At 39.9% G+C, this 17,296-nt stretch overlaps 1 protein-coding gene and 1 pseudogene across 9 annotated transcripts in view; both read right to left on the minus strand.

Moving 5' to 3' along the window:
- The window catches only part of AUTS2 (activator of transcription and developmental regulator AUTS2), a 1,221,294-nt gene that overhangs the window by 793,168 nt on the left and 410,830 nt on the right, over positions 1-17,296 (minus strand). The window lies entirely within an intron of this gene.
- LOC133238914 (large ribosomal subunit protein eL38-like) overlaps positions 1-17,296 on the minus strand; it is a 44,260-nt pseudogene continuing 26,964 nt past the window's right edge.

Below are 17,296 nucleotides of genomic sequence, written 5' to 3' on the forward strand. Positions count from 1 at the left end.
TCTCTGTAGAACACCAACTCATACAGAGATAGGGAGAAACAGACCCACAGACCAACAGAGATAAAGACGAAGAGAAGAAATAAAGAGAAATAAAAGGAGAGGAGAGAAAAACATAACTTAGGTGGAACTATTTAAAGAGGTAGGGGCTCGCTGTGTAATTACTCTATAATTAATGGATTTGCTCACAGCACTGCCCTAACCAAGTTAACCAACATTCAGAGGCTTTAAAGCAACATTGTTTATAGTTTGATTGCAGTGTCACATAATACATGTTGATCTCAATTCACTACCTACTTGCTTCACTTTGCCACCCGTTACCTGCTTGTTTCATCAAGGCATACTGCTGCATCAAAATTATTTTAAGATATAATTAAGGCTGACTACATTAAAGTAACTTAGTTTTCTAGTAAATTGGCCAGAACTTCCTTTTCAACCCAGCCCCTGGTCTTTACTTAAAAGCCAGGCAAAAACGTTAATCATTAAAATAAAATGTTTAAGAATCCAAAATTGTAAGGGAAAATGAAAAGAAAAACCCTGGCGGTAGTGCAAACGCACTCCTAAAATTACTCTCATCTGTTTCAATGAGACTTGTCTGCCCATGAAATTAGTCTTGATTTATATATACATTCTTATCTAAACACAGTCTTATCTAAATACAGTTTATAACCCTCTTTTGTAGTCACTAAAGTTTCTCTTGAGGTATTATATAAAGACATTACAGATAACAGGGATAGAGGGAAAAGTTCTTAAGGATCTCTGACTTACATTTTTTCCTTTATGGGTCATCATCCTTTTAATTGTACAGAAGCTATATTTGGTTGGCCTGGATTTGCAGCAGAATGGACACCCAGATAGATTTAACTCAGAATCTATCCCCTAGAGTCTCATGTTAGTATGTTTATTATTTCACTTGCAAATCAATTCAATGAATTTAAAGAGTGTTTAGTTTTAGTTTAGTGAATGTTGCTTCCAATTCTATAACAAAATTCCAAAATAAATGAATAAATAAATAAGTAAAACACCATCCATAAATCTTTACTGTGGACCAGGAAGTTTTCTAAGTGCTTTGCATTAACCAACTCATTGCCCCCACTTTACAGATAAGGTCATCAAGGCCAGTGAAGTTGAGAAAGTTGCTCATGGTCACATGATTGACAGGGAGCAGGCTCCAAATCCTGGAACCTTTTCCTTCCTTCCATCAACATACCATCTCTTCACACAGAAAGAGAGTGACACAGATCCATTCTGATCTCCAGAAAGGAATTTAAGGAAACGACATTCACCAGGAAGACCAGCTAGTAATGCTGTGAGGAACTAGCAAAGCTATCATTTGGCTTTAAAGTGACACAGTTGTTAATGATCTCACTGAACTCAAGTTTCTCTGTTTCTCCAAAGGATTGGAAATAAAGATCTATTCATCATCAGTGATAATGATCTAATAAAAAAACACACTGAAGTCAAAGTGCATCAAGAAATCACCTGTGAGAGGGCTGCCTGTACAAATGCTTAGTTAGTTAAGAGTTAATCGGTAAAAGGCAAACCATTCAGCACTACACCCACAAGGAATGTTACTTCTCAGGCCTTTCACTCCTTTAACTGAATGGCTGTCTTGCTTAACTGTCCTCTTTGAAGTGATTTATTGAATCATGAAGGCATTAAAATCTATTAGCCTAACACCCACAAAAGTTCAGGGAACAGCATCTGTGTCATAAATAGTAACAAGCAGAGGCTTCTCCCAGATACTACCTACAGATTTACTCATCAGTCCTGGATTTTGGACAGCTGTGAGATTCTCCTTCGATTCAGTTACTAGCAACTCTTCCTTTCCTCTGCTGTTTTGACCAATTATGGCAGATTGGGAAATATGTTGTCTAGTGGCCTCTTCTTATATCAATATTTGATTGCTCTCCACGTAAAACATGCCATTAAGTTAATCAGAAATTGACACTCGCCCACAAACACCTTTTAAACAGGTCAAATTAAGATAAAAGTCCATGCTTTTTGCCTCTGTGAAACTGGGACACCAAACCAAACATTAATGTCAGCTTACAGATTAAATGTCATTAAAGGCAATTTGTCACCCCCACACATTTATCTCAATCTAATAATTAGCTAAAGGTCAGAGATAAACCTGTGTATCTGAATCCACATTCCCTTTTCTTCAGGATGCAAAGCAAGGCTGAAGGTGGTATGCAAATTTGGATAATCTTAAATCAACAAGCCAATTTCGAAAAATTCAACAAGGATTAAATACAAGGTGGGGGCGGGGGCAGGGGCGGGCAGTGACCCAAGAAAACGCAGACCCAGGAGCACAGGGAAGAACATGCTGTAAGCCCTTAAGTTCTGGGCATCACAGTTTTATGAAATCACTTTTCCTATCTACTCTACCCCTAACCCATCTCATAGCTTGACCCTTTCCACATTAGTTTACCACAGTCAATGTGTGAAGCACTTCTGTTCTGTCTGCATGCTGCCATGTAGAAAATACAGTTCTGAGAGTAATGAATTTGGGGTGCCCAGTCTGGAGTAGTGGAAGGGGCCTTTTCAACCCAGTGAGAAAAAAGCCTCTTCTCCCTTGCTCCTCCTTCCCTCTCTTTCAGCTTCACACTTCTCAGAACATAACCTTCCAGTTAACAGAAAATATTTTAAAAGCTGGTTAATTCTGATAGACACAAAATCCAGTTAATTAAAAGAAAAACTTCCAATGGATGACCTTAAGAGAAGCTAGAAACTGTCCTATAGCATTTTCAGTTGGGAAAAAATTCATGAGGGTGGGGACAGAGGGTGCAGGAAAGAAGAAAGGGAAGTGGGAACCACGCATGAGAATTCTGGCTAAGATAAAAAGGCATGGACTCTACCCTTTGGAGCCCTCAAGATTCATTCAACAACAACAAAATCTATTCCAATGTGCAAACATACTGTGAATATAATAATAAACTACACATAGTCACTGCCCTCATGAATTAACAGTCTCTCATCTGAAGAGTTAAAACAACAGCTGATTGCTGTAGAATGTTTAAACTGCCAACTTTCAGGAAACTCTAGGCAGCAGATCTTAAGAGATGCCCTTGACCCCTGTGGGGATGCAGGCAAGAATGGAAGTAGGGTTTCTTCAAAAGGCAACTCCACAGTTTTGGTTTCCTGGTATTACATTCCATTAAGTGCCTTTCTAAAACAATGTTTAGTTTCAGTGTGGGAAGAGGTATAAGTGGGTGGCAGGAACCTGACAGAGGTTCTGCGTAGAGGAACGGAATCTCAAGTAGATGACATGTCCTATTTATTAGTGAGTCTCTGTGTTTGGCAAAGAGTAGACTTTCACAAATAATTTTGGAAGATCTGCTCCACAATCAAGTTGAACTAACAGTCTCTTTTACCTTCCTCCTTTATCCATCATGGATAGACACTGATCTAGTGTGTGTCCAGTCTGAACATGACCATAAGCTGAAGGAAAATCCAGTGTTAGAACTAAGTGATGGGGTATCCTGGTAAACTGATGAGATTCATCAGGGGAGGAGCTGTTACAGAACCAAAGGAATAAGAGATCCAAAATATGTTGCTGTATGCCCCACAAATCACATGAAACCGTTATGTGAATTTTTTATATCAACAAATCATCTGGTAACAATAATACTGACATCCAAAGAACACTCATACATGTCCAGCACTAGTCTAAAAGTTTAACTGTTATGAGCTCATTTAACTGTCTCACCAGCTCTATTAGGCAGGTGGTTTAACTAAATTCATCAAGGTAACAGTGACAGTAACAGAGCCAAGGCTGAACCAACCCAGAAGCTCCAACTTCAGAGTCTGTGTTCAAACCACTACATTACACCTCAACTCTTCTCTTACTAAGAATGTTATTGACTCATCAATGAAAATAAACGTAAATGAAGTTAGGCAAACCAGTGTATAACAGAAAAAGGGAGGACAACCACAAAAACTATTTTAAAGGTAAGACTTCAGACTTCTTCTACCATAAGCAACTCACCAAAGCAAGTTGCAAGTAGATCTCATGTCATATTAGAATATACCACAAATTAAGTCAGATTTATTGAGCACTACTTGCTATTTATAAGGAATCTGGTTATGAAAAACTTAGAAAACCAGGATCTCTTTGGCAGAGAAAAGAGTCAATGACATAGAGAAGAGATTTAAACAGAAAAAAAGAAAAAGAAAAATCAGTGAAGTTTCAGCCGCAGCTTGGCTATAATAAGTTATCTTGAACAGTCATTTCTCTTTTATGGCTCTCAGTTTCCTGACTTATAAAATCAAGAGGTTAAAGCAGGTCCCTGGTATACTTTTTAGTCCATATAAGGTACGGTTTTTGTGAAATCCAGATGCTCGCTGATTTTAAGGACGACTAGTCCAGCTGCACTTTATTACACTGAATATGCTTTATTTAATCCCTTCAACTGTGAATGCACAATTCAGCACACAAAGCAAAAAGGAAGATATAAAGGATGGTAGTTACAGAAAAAATTTTAAAAGGATACTATACTGAGAAACTTCGTGGACAGCCCCCAAAAGGGGTTAAAAAAACATACACACAAAAACTATTTCCAGATATAGGAACTAAACTGGGAAAGTGATTTGCATCTCTATGGGAGGCTTGATGATGGTTTGATGTGGGGAGGCTGCATGAAACAGAGACCAAGGAACTGAAAAGAACATTGGGGGAAAAAACAAAACCTAGATTCTATGCTCAATCTTCCTTGCAGGCTCTCAGGATGAGTTCTGAAGAGTCAATTAACCTTCGCATTCCTGAATTTATTTCCAAATTGTCCACTTCACCCTTGCAAATAATTCCAAATGTGATCAGTTTTTTAAAAAAATATTTAAAAGAAGAAAAAAAAAATTACATAACTGAGTGTTTCCCAATTCTCATTCTAAAGACTGCCTTCCGTAGGTACTTCAGCTATGATGGCCAATTTGACTTTACTGGAGAAAAAAAATCTGGAAATACTTGTATATGAACAGAAAGCCTTCTGTGGTTGAACAGGCCATAGCAGCCCCAGGAGAGATTCTCCATCTAACCCTCTGCAGGGCACAGAACCAGCTCTGAAGCCGATTCGTGGGAATCCTTGTTTGCACAAGTCACGGGCATTCGGCCTTTCGTGAAATGACAGCATGAAGCTCAGAGGAACACCACTGTGCCCTGCAGCTGTGGCCAAGACTGCAATGTTTAAAGGTTACAGTGATTAACCACTGTGATTAATTTAGTCTCAGCAAAATCAATTCCACTCAACCACAAATCTCTAATTTACATACCGGAGCAAGCTAAACTTGATTCTGATCAATATAATTTGAAATGTATGATAATCTCCCATCCTCCTGTTCCCAACCTCTCCCTCTCCCCATAAAGAAAGGTTTTATTGGGAAATCACAGAAAAATAAAATTTACATTCATTTTGGAAAAGTTAACACAATCTTTGATTTGGCTAAATATTATTTTATGTCCTTGACGTGGTCATGTATGGATGTGAGAGTTGGACTGTGAAGAAGGCTGAGCACCAAAGAATTGATGCTTTTGAACTGTGGTGTTGGAGAAGGCTCTTGAGAGTCCCTTGGACTGCAAGGAGATCCAACCAGTCCACTCTGAAGGAGATCAGCCCTGGGATTTCTTTGGAAGGAATGATGCTAAAGCTGAAACTCCAGTACTTTGGCCACCTCATGCGAAGAGTTGACTCATCGGAAAAGACTCTGATGCTGGGAGGGATTTGGGGCAGGAGGAGAAGGGGACGACAGAGGATGAGATGGCTGGATGGCATCACCGACTCGATGGACGTGAGTTTGAGTGAACTCTGGGAGTTGGTGATGGACAGGGAGGCCTGGAGTGCTGTGATTCATGGGGTCGCAAAGAGTCGGACACGACTGAGCGACTGAACTAAACTGAACTGGCCATGTTTCAAGCAGCGGAATGTACTGAACTTTAACCTAGATTGCTGCATAATGCTAGAGACACAGAAATCTCCTAGAAGTTGAGGCTTTATGTCATTGCCTCAGCAGTCTCTATCATACATACCAGCTCAAAAACACCACCAGACTATGTCATGTTTACTGGTGTATCATACCCATTTCTATAAAAATATCAAAAAGTTTGTCAGTGAAATGTACTTGACATTACTTTCCGTTCTCTCCATGGTGGGGCCACACAATGTGTGAAGAGAAAGGAATGAAAGGACAGAAGCAAGTGAGATGACACCCTGTTTACAGTCCTTCGCTGACCAAGCATCAAGAATTCCCGGCTTCTGTGTGGACTCTTCAGATCAACTTTAGCCCACAAAAGCTACCAGAATGGTTCACTTTATAGTCACCTCTCCATCCCCAAAACCTTCACTAGAACTACCGACCACACAATCCTAATCGTTAAATGAAAAAATATTACTAAAAGGAGGCCGAGGTAATATACAGAAGGAAATATAGAAACTCCACCCCTCAGTCAATTACATGTCACTAAATTAACACAGAATATTTCTGTCAAAGTGATCCTCTTAAAATGAGGATCACTTCCCTCACTTTTGTTTTTAATGTAACAAGTCACCTCTATCCCCGAGAAAACATTTCCTTGACTATTAGAACAACTGTCTATTCTTTCTTCTTTCTTTAATAACTGATTTTAGAGTATGAGTTCTGCTTTTACTTAAAGTCTTTGTATACTTCTCTTAATATATTGAGATCTGCCTTCCATGCTTCTGAAATTTTTCTCCCAAAAGGAAGCAATCATAACATTCTGAAACCAAGTAGTCCTGTTTCAGCTTCACAGCTGCAATAATTACAAATATGGACATTACTCTGAATTTGAGTTTTGAACAACTGCAGGCAGGGAGATTGAGAATTCAACCCTCTGTGTCTAAACACAAGGCAAAAAATGATGACCAGCTGATGCTGAAAAACATCAATATTTACAGAATAAAATTCAGACAGAACTACAATAGAGACATTTGCCTCAGCCGTGGACACTTAACTGCTTTAATAATTTTGCTTAAAAGGAGATACGGGTAATTCATTCGAGAATTAAATTTCATTTTGTTTGGTGTATTGTTCATAGTCAGTGCATATTATTTCTTTGCATGAACTGTGAATCAAGAAGAAAATCCTCTCACAACATGGATTGTGTCACTTCAACTAATTCTTTTCTTATTGTCCTTGTAAAGCTTTTGGTAAAAGGACTCTGCCATTTATTGAGGAGATTATCATACTATGTTATCTATAGTGGTTACAAATGTGAACTCAGAATTCAGATACATCTGCCCTTAAATTCCAGCTCAGTCACTTAACAGCTGGGAGATTTTGTACAATTATTGAACCTCAACTTTTTTGCATCTAGATCTTTAAAGGTGGGGATAATGACAGTACCCAGTTCGCTAAATTTTAATGAGGGCTAGGGGATGACAGAGGATGAGATGGCTGGATGGCATCACCAACTCGATGGACGTGAGTTTCAGTGAACTCTGGGAGTTGGTGATGGACAGGGAGGCCTGGTGCGCTGCAATTCATGGGGTCGAAAAGAGTCGGACACAACTGAGCGACTGAACTGAACTGAAGCGAGATCATTCCTTCAGTCACAGTATCTGGCTCATGGTGAAGACTGAACAAAATTGTTCACTTCTTACTGTTGACCATTCTTATCAGGCACTATCATGGGAACAGGGGATATAAGGACAAGTTAAGACTGCCTTCTCAGCTGAGACAGCCATATGCGCTCTTGCCTAGGAAAAACACAAATGTAACACAGGACTCTGGGGGGAGTGGGCAGGGGAGAGCAGCCACCAGATTTCATCTCTTCACATTTAAGCCAGTGCTGCTTGGTTACAATAAAGCAGATGAAACTGCTAGCACCACAGAACAGCTGGACACAGAACCCCTAAGAGACGCAGAAGAAACACCATGTTCATAGTTCTCAATTTCTGATAAAATGGTAACAGTTTAGTCCTGCATAAACTGTGGCTGCCTCAAAAGAAAGACACCATGTAACAGTAAGCACCTTGTTTGAAAAGTCTTTGTTTGGAGTCACCTGCAGGAACAAGCCCTGGGAAGCTATCCACACTGGTTCCACTGCACCAGGTAGATTACCTGCTGGGCAACGTAATCTGAAACTTCCTGTGCCAACGCCACGGCAAGAACACCTACTGAACACGACACTTCAAGCCGTTATCTCCCTACAATCACCTGTCATCTGAAGAGGCACATATGTCTGTACACAGGTGCAAAGGAAGCAAAAGGCCTTGTGTGTCAGTGAGCACATGAGAGAACTACTGAAAATCTGAGAGCAAAAGGAAATAATAATACAGTACTCAGAAGAAAAGCAAGTGAAACTAAGTTCAGTATTGAGATCTTGATTCATTGAACACATACACTTAGAGAACTGGATGAAATACCGGAGTAGACAATGACACATGAGAAGACCTCGATCATTTCTGAGGAGGCAAGTTTTGTGTTTAAGTTCTCTTTTTTCCACCATCAAAACCATCCCCGGAAAACAAGAGCACAAGAGTTAAGAGGAACGATTTTGCTTGGATATAGGCCTTTCCTTTCTAATTAGTTAAGAGCAACGCCTCATTTGGTGCTTCACTGGATTTAAGATGTTTGTCTCTCTAAGCTCCTGTTTAACCTGAGAGCAGAGAGTGGGCTTCAGTTCACAGTCAAGTCTTCCATGGGGAACAATATCTAACTAGAATCTCGTAATACTTTGCTTGTTATTACTTTCGTTTTTACAGTTATTGTCTTACAGCAAGTGATACTTGCCATCTGTCTATTACAGAGACATAATATTCTTTTTAAATAAATTTGTTTAGGCAAAAAAGAAAAACCAAAACGAGTTAGTTGGAAAAAATCTGCTGAATAAGTAACTGTAGAGATGGAACTCCAAAATGGCAAGAGCTGAGGAAGACAATAGGGGTCCTTGGCTAATATAGTTATTACTTCATGGCAAATGGATGGGGAAACATGGCAACAGTGACAGACTTTTTTCTTGGGCTTCAAGATTACTGAGGACAGTGACTGCAGTCATAAAATTAAAAGATACTCGCTCCCTGGAAGAAAAGCTACAACAAACCTAGACAGCGTATAAAAAGCAGAGACATCACTTTGTCAACAAAGGTCCATAGTGTGAAAGCTATGGTTTTTCCAGTAGTCATGTACGAATGTGAGAGTTGGACTATAAAGAAAGCTGACTGCTAAAGAATTGATGTTTTCGACCTGTGGTGCTGGAGAAGACTCTTGAGTGTCCCTTGAATAGCAAGGACATCAAACCAGTCAATCCTAAGGGAAATCAACCCTGAGTACTCATTGGAAGCTCTCATACTTTGGCAACCTGAATGCAAAGAGCTGACTCACTGGAAAAGACCTTGATGCTGGGAAAGACTGAGGGCAGGAGGACAAGGGGGTGAGACAGGATGAGATGGTTGGATGGCATCACTGACTCAAAGCACATGAGTTTGAACAAACTCCAGGAGATGGTGAAGGACAGGGAATTCTGGTGTGCTGCAGTCCATGAGGTCACAGAGTTGGACAGGACTTAAAAGACAAGAGAAAGAGGAGAAACTGAAAGCTCCCTCCACAGTTATCCTAACTATGTCCATCTCCCATTCTGCCTTCCATGGGTCAACACTGAGTTTCATTAAGTCAGTTAAATGTGGAAAAGAGGAATACACAGTGAGGTTACTAAAAGAACTATTCAATCCAATAGTTCTTCCTCTACATGGGGGAATGTAGGAGAGCTGGAAGTGATGTTCGCTTTAGCAGAATTCCGAGTTCCCACATTAGAGATCCTTCTCATCTCTGCTGGCTGCTCTCAGTTTAACAGGATATGAATTTCAGGAGACCGGATTTATTTTCCCAAGCCAAGTTAGTCCTCGAGGTTTAGACAGTCAGTAAATTGTTGCCACCAGCTTTAGGAAAGGAAGCAAGTTTTCAGTAACAGAAAGATTAATAAGTCAAGTCACAGAAAGATTAATAATCAAATCATTGTTCACTGCGTCACAGGTAGGTACAGCTGCAAGCCTGTGGCAAAAATAATCTTTCAGTTTCCAGCTGCATCTCCACATTTCTACCCCTTGCTGCACCAAACTTTAAAGAGAACTAAATGCTTCCAGTTTCTTCCAGTAGAGAGTGTTTTCCCTGAAATGAGCTAATGTCTATAAAAAGCAACCATATGGAAATTTCCTGTATAAAATATTCTTTCTCCTAAGTTCTCCATGCCCACAAAACACATACATATACACACAAACCTATTTACTAGCACTTAATTCTCTATAACCCAAGCTCTACAAAATCCTTTTGTTAAACTACCACTTGTTTGATTTTTTTATCCCCATAGCAGAAATACCTTAAATTATAAATACAACTCAGTTATCTGATCTGAAAAACCATCGTCACATAGTGATCATATCAAGAGTTTTCTTTCAATTGAAGTACATGGACAAAAAAATTTTGTCTCAGTGTCAGTGGGGAGTGCTTTCAGATATTAAGCTTAATCTGATCTTCCTGATTGCAAAGGTAAAGGCAAGTCTTCTAACACCATTAATGTACAATTACCTATAAAGGATGCCGACATGACTATCTTCATTGTGCCCCTGGACATTGCCCCTCCCTCCTTAACACCGGGATTGACGCACAAAGGAAAGGAGTGTGGGCATCAAGCTAAGGAACGATCAAGGGAGAAGTGGAAAAGGGGAGGCTGAGGACCAAGTAAAAGCAAGTGAGACAACGAAGGAACGTGAAGACAAAACCAAGTATGCAAAACTCTTAATTTCTGACCTCTCAACACCATAAAGTCCTGTATTTTTACATGACTTGCCCTGGAAAATGGATGTTAAAAATCATTTGTGAGTTAAACAATAAACTGACGTGTCCATAAAGAAGGTCTCTTTGCAGAGGTAAGCAAGGAAATGAGGGTAGAAATGAGGGAACAGAACAAGGAAGAAGGGAAGTACAAGGAGGAGAAGAGACCTGGTTGACTCCAGCTTTGCTCTGTCCAGATTCACTTCCGTAAGCATGTCGGGTGGAGGCCAATTCCAGAACTCCGCATTATTTCATCCGCCAAAATGGCCGAGTGACCTTTCCATCCTCGGTGCCCCCTTCACTCCCCTGCCAAGCTTTACTTAGTCATGGTTGAAAATAGGGCCCTTGGGAGAAATCTTGCCTTTTCCTAATTTCAGGTCAACATCTAAATAGCCTTTGCTCCTATTAATATTTTAAAGAAATACCTCCAGTAAGATTTACTTAGTAATCTGGCAGATCTTAATATATTAAAAAAAAAAATTAAGTATGTGTGAAAAATTACTCAAGTAACTAAAGCAAATCTCCTCCATGGCTGTCCAACAATGGCTTTGATCCCTAGAACTGAGCTCGTCCTTATAAACTTTTCCTCCCAATTTCAAAATTTTGTTTCCTGAGCACCACTGAATGGATACATCATGTTTGGAGATTTTGGAGGGTATCCAATTTGGGTATAATTTAAGATCTTTAGATAGACTCAAAAGAAGATTTCAGTGATGCATAACAAACATACTCTGATCCCACCTCAGGACAGTTTAGATAAGGCAAAATCTCAGTGGCTGAAAATAACAAAGGTTTATTTCTCATTCACATTACCTATCTGCTACAAGTCAGTAGAGGTTCTCCTATTCACAGTCATTCAGGAATCCAAGCTGATGGTGTGACTGACATCATGAATATTAACTAACCCTTACAGAGAAGAAAGGAGCTTCACAATGGCACAGAATAAAGAATCTGTCTGCAATGGAGGAGATAAAGGAGATGAAAGTTTGATCCCTGGGTCAAGAAGATCCCCTGAAGGAGGAAATGGCAACTCACTCCAGTATTCTTGCCTGGAAAATACCATGTGCAGAGAAGCCTGTGGGCTACATTCCAAAGAGTTGCAAGGAGCTGAGCATGTCTGAGTGACTGAACATACACACACAGAGGAAAAGAGAATACACACCCAGTAGAGTACACACCCAGAAGTCATGCTCACATTTCATTAGCAAAGTAAGTCATATGGCTTCCCAAAGTTAAAGTGGCCAGAGAAGGCCATGTGACCAGAGTGGAAGACAGAGACAGAAGAGCTGAAATATTTGCAGACAGCCTTAATGACCACCAAAATATGTGGAACTACTTTGAATACAACTGAATATGAAACTTCCAAAATACTAACTATAAACTGAAATGCAAACTTTTTACCCTATTCTATAAGATTACGAAGAAAAGACTGTGATTAGCAATCTGAGGGCAGAAGACAAATTTGACAACTCTGTCTCAAGTATCATTCACTTTCAACTGACCTAAGACAAATGAAGATTGCTTCTTCTTTTAGTTAAAAATATCCTTCATGACAGATGAAATATACTTTAAAAAATAAAGCTTGCAAATAATACGTCTTTGTTACTTACCATCATATACCACTGAATAGGGAAGACAAGTATCTGTTAGTCCCCAGGGAATAATAAAGACAAAGCCATACATTTGATTAGTACTTTACAGTTGAAAAAAAATATTTTGACAGGTCATTTTAGGTAGGCACCTTAACTACAATTTTTCAATATTTTAAAGGTGAACATGGTAGATATGCAAATCTCTCAAAAAAAAAAAAAAAAAAAAACCAGAAAGGCTTGTAACTAACCCAGTCAAAATATCAACTCAGGTCTCAGGAGGGCTAAGCTAGAGGCCAGTTCCACAATTTACAAATCCTGTGGCTGAGGGCAAAGACTTTAGTACAAGTCTCATTTTCTTCATATGTAAAGTAGATGAAACACCTTGGACCAAGTTACATCATAGGGTTATCATTAAGACTGAATAAAAAAGTACAACCCACAACACTTTCAGTACTGTAAAACAAGACTCAAAAACAAGGGGGCATCATTTTGATTATAGAAGATCCTTATTACTGGTTGCTGCCCGTACTAATACGTGTGTAAAATCACAGAGGGAAAGGCAAGAGGCAGTTCCTTCTTTAAATAAAATCAAAGTTTTGGGACCACCTAGGTTACTAATAAGGTTACTACTAGGTTATTTGCTGCAATTCAGAGAAAAGAATACAGCCCTCTTGTGTGTCAACCAATGTTATGTCTAATCTCAGTGCTGTAAGCAAATTATTCATTTGCCACAAATTGAGAACTTTCTACAATACTGTAATAAAACACATATTTGGTTTTTGTCATAGTTTCCTGACATAAAGCTTCTAAATGCCTTGGAATTCCTGAGTGATAGGAGTGTCACTTGGGTTTAGTTCTGAGACAACTTCTGCAGATGCCCAAACAGCCTCAGGAGGATGGGAGGCTGGTTGTCAGAAAGACAAGGCATGAGTACAGGGTTGGAACTTTCACCCGTACCTATCCCCACCTCCAATTTAGGGGCAAGGAGGAGAGCTGGAGATCTTCACACCAACTGTCAGCAATTTAACCGATCACACGCATGTACTAAACCTTCCATAAAATGCCCTCAAACGACAGGGTCCAGGAATTTCGGGGCCGGTGAACACACTGAGGTGCCGGTAGAATGGCCTACCTGGATAGGGTATGGAAGCTCTGCCCTGTTCCTGACTTGTGCACCCCTGCCCCCGTACCTGTTCCATGCATCGTTTCCGCTTGGCTGTTCCTGAGTTGTATCCTTTATACTAAACTAGTAAGAAAAAATAGCCTAAAACAAATGGTAACAGGTAAAAGAAACAAATATATAATAAGGTACACCACAGAAGAGTGAAATATATAATACAAGGTAATTTTTAAATGGATTCCAAAAACAAACAAAAAAGGATTACCTATCAATAATATAATAAAACCAGGGTCTCACCTCAGGTCATACATTAAAATAAATTCCAGATAGGAACTGAAGAGTTGTCTACAAGTAATAAAACCATAAAATAAAGGAAAATACAAGCTAAAATTGATGATATGTGAGACGGGTATACAGGAAAAAAATATATGGACATGTACATACTTAAAACAGTCATATAAGTAGTTTGTTCAAAAATAAGAAAGCAAGTAGCAGAAGAAAACATATTTTAAACAAATGAGATGAAGGGTTAACGTGTATGGTAAGTTTTACAAAAAATTTAACTAGCCAATAAAAGCAGTAGGACAGAACAATTTACAGATGAAATACAAATGATCAATATCACATGAAAAATGTCCAATCTTTCTAGTAAGAAAACGAATATGGAAAAAGTGAGTGATCAATCACTTCAAACATCTATAAAGGTAAAGCACATCTGGCGATATCTGAAGGTAGCAAGGCCACAATAAGCAATCTTATGAATGTAGGAAATATGAACTGATTAAAAAAAAAAAATCTTACAGGGCTTCCTTGGTGGCTCAGTGGTGAGGAATCCGCCTGCCAATGCAGGAGACACAAGTTCAATCCCTGACCTGGAAAGATCCACCATGCCTCGAAGCTACTAAGCCCTTGAGCCACAACTATTACCGAGCCTGTGCTCCAGATCCCAGGAGCCACAGCGATTGAGTCCACGAGCTCTACAACGAGCTCCACAACGAGAGAAGCCACCACAACGAGAAGCCTGCACATCGCAACTAGAGAGCAGCCCTCGCTTGCTGCAGCTAGAGGAAACCCAGCACAGCACCCTGCTCCCCCTCCCCCGCCAAGAAACCTGAGGCAATATGTATCAAGTGTCTTAAATATACTCAGACTTTTTAAAGACGGACAAATAGTAAACAGCATGAATTTCAGAGACAAACCATCCAGATTCAAGTCCTGACTTCACCTTACATGCACTTTGTGACCTTGGGCAAGCTACACAGTGTTTTTCTGCCTCCGCTTGACTCATGTCTAAAATATAGATAAATTCATTCTTGCTTTTGGATTAATGGGCTTTCCAAGTGGTACTAGTGGTAAAGAATCTGCCTGCAGTGTAGGAGACCCAGGTTTGGGAAGATCCCCTAGAGAAGGGAATGGCTACCCACTCCAATATTCTGACCTGGGGGATTCCATGGACAGAAGAGCCTGGAGGGCTACAGTACAGAGTCGGACACGACTGAGAGACTTTCATTTTCAATTTCACTTCTAGACTGATATGAGAATTGAAATGTGCAATGCATGTAAAACATGTACTACAGTGACTGCTATATAATAAATGTTGGATGAAATTAGCTATCATCATTACACCACCACTATCACTACCACCAAATCCATCCTAACAAGTGACCAAAGCATTTTGTTCTGGTGAACAAGAGGAATACATATACCATGACCCTGAAGGAAAATCTACAAGGAAATATACCAAAGGTAAGAGTGATCATTCCAGAATTACAGATAATTTTACTTCTTCTATAACAGATTTGTAAGTTTTCTGCAAAGAGTATGTTACTTCTTGGAAAAACAGCTATCATTCTGAGGAAAAGAAGGGAGAAGCTCCATACTTGCAGTTGTTATTTTTACTTTGTAATGATAAATACAATAAAATTAAACAAAACCAAAGTTGTTTCCAACGATTATCTCCTCAATGTATCTATTCAGGTATCCTGCATTTCTAAGTTCTGATCCTCACTGAGAAACCCAAGAAAAATATTTAAAGTAATAGGTGTAAAGAGAGCAACTGAAGATAAATATCTAGCCCTCTGAAATGATAGTAAAGTAGACCCTTGAACAACGTATGAATTAGGGGCATCGGCACATTCCCCACCTTCCCCACCCCTAAGCACAAAGTCAAAAATCCAAGTTAACTGTACAGTCTGCCATCCTTATCAGTGGTTCTGCATCCACGGATTTAACCAACCACGGATCATGCAGTACTGTGGTACCTACTTATTAGAAAATATCTGCTTATCGGTAGACCTGCACAATTCCAACTGTGTTGTTCAAGGGTCATCTGTACATCACCTGTGCCCAATTCTACTTAGCTAAAATCTAGGGAGGGAAACAAGGATGTCAGAACTCCTATTCTGGGTTCAGAGTACACAGAAAGCATGATCAGAAATCCCTGGTTCTTACGGAGGCAAAGGTAGCAAAGCTGACTCTCTTCACCTCTTCCCTCTTTTGGAGTGAAACCTCAGAAACAAAAGGGCTGCCCTGGCAGAGGTGAGGTTTCCATAAGGCATCTCCACCAGCCATGAGAGAGCATGCTGTTAAAAGCCTCCACCAGATCCCCTCTGCTTCCTTCAGACTCTGCTAACAGGATAGAGTGGGTGACGGGGGCGTAAAGTGAGTGATCGGGGTACAGGATCATTCTATAGAGGTACCACACAAGCAACCTTCTTTAGAACTGGGGGGAGCGTTATCAAAGCTCTTGTACCATCTGTCTGTGGAGGGAAGAGGGAAAAAAATACAACAACAACAGCAGCTGGTGCAAGAAGTAGCAAGATGTTGGTCCTAGAAGTGACAAGATGGGAAATGACAGGAAACAGCTTTTCACTCCTCCAACAGCAAAAGAAGCGTGCAGCCTGTGTTCCAGTGTTTGAAAACCTCCAGATGCTGCCCTCGTCTCACATTTCCATATCTTTGTTCAGACAACATCTGAAAGCCTGCCTTTCTTTTTTTCAAGCACTCTCTTTCTTCGGAGGAACATACAAAGCTATCAAACAACAGGGCTTCTCCCCCTCCTCTCTCCTACAGGCAATGTGGGATGAATTTTAAGTGTCACTGTGGAAGGAAAAAAAAATGTACAAACAGCATCATGTGAGCCTCTGTGAAACTTTTTCCAGTTGTCGATTTCAAGTAATACTTACCATGTGCTCTGGATTCCGTCATTTGGCAGTTAAACTAACATTAGATTTGGAGTAGAACTTCTAAAGAGCTGAGGAATAAAATCTCTGCGATGATCAGAGTTCAGGGGATGGGGAGGCCCAGGCATCTAACGACCACGTGGAAACAGTGGGAGGTGCTTCCTGAGGCAGGGCACTAAGCACTGCCACATGCGCGCCTTTCTCTAACTTTAAACTCTGGGTTTATGGAGTCAGAAATGTTCTAAATGATACACACACAGCCCAATGTCAGAATTTCAAAGGACTGACATACAAAGTTAATAAAATATTCTCATTTAGCATTATCCCATGTGTTAAAGATACAAAACCAGTTTTCTTAGAACTCTGGAATATGCTCATAAAATATACTAAAATTATATTGGGTAAAATTTAACACTTTATTGGATGTCACAGATCATGTCTGGGCATTGCATCACTTCAGGCTCCATCAGCCTACGTGGTCTTGTGTGTGGTACACAGTGCAAGCTCCCCTCTGTTCTCCATCAGGTCAGCTCAACCTTTACAACTCAGGTTGGATTCCATCTCCAGAACGTTTCCCAAAGTTCCCTCTCTGAGAGAGTGAGTCTTTCCCATGAACTCAA

The sequence above is a fragment of the Bos javanicus genome, chromosome 25, assembly GCF_032452875.1.
Source record: "Bos javanicus breed banteng chromosome 25, ARS-OSU_banteng_1.0, whole genome shotgun sequence".
Classification (NCBI taxonomy): domain Eukaryota; kingdom Metazoa; phylum Chordata; class Mammalia; order Artiodactyla; family Bovidae; genus Bos; species Bos javanicus.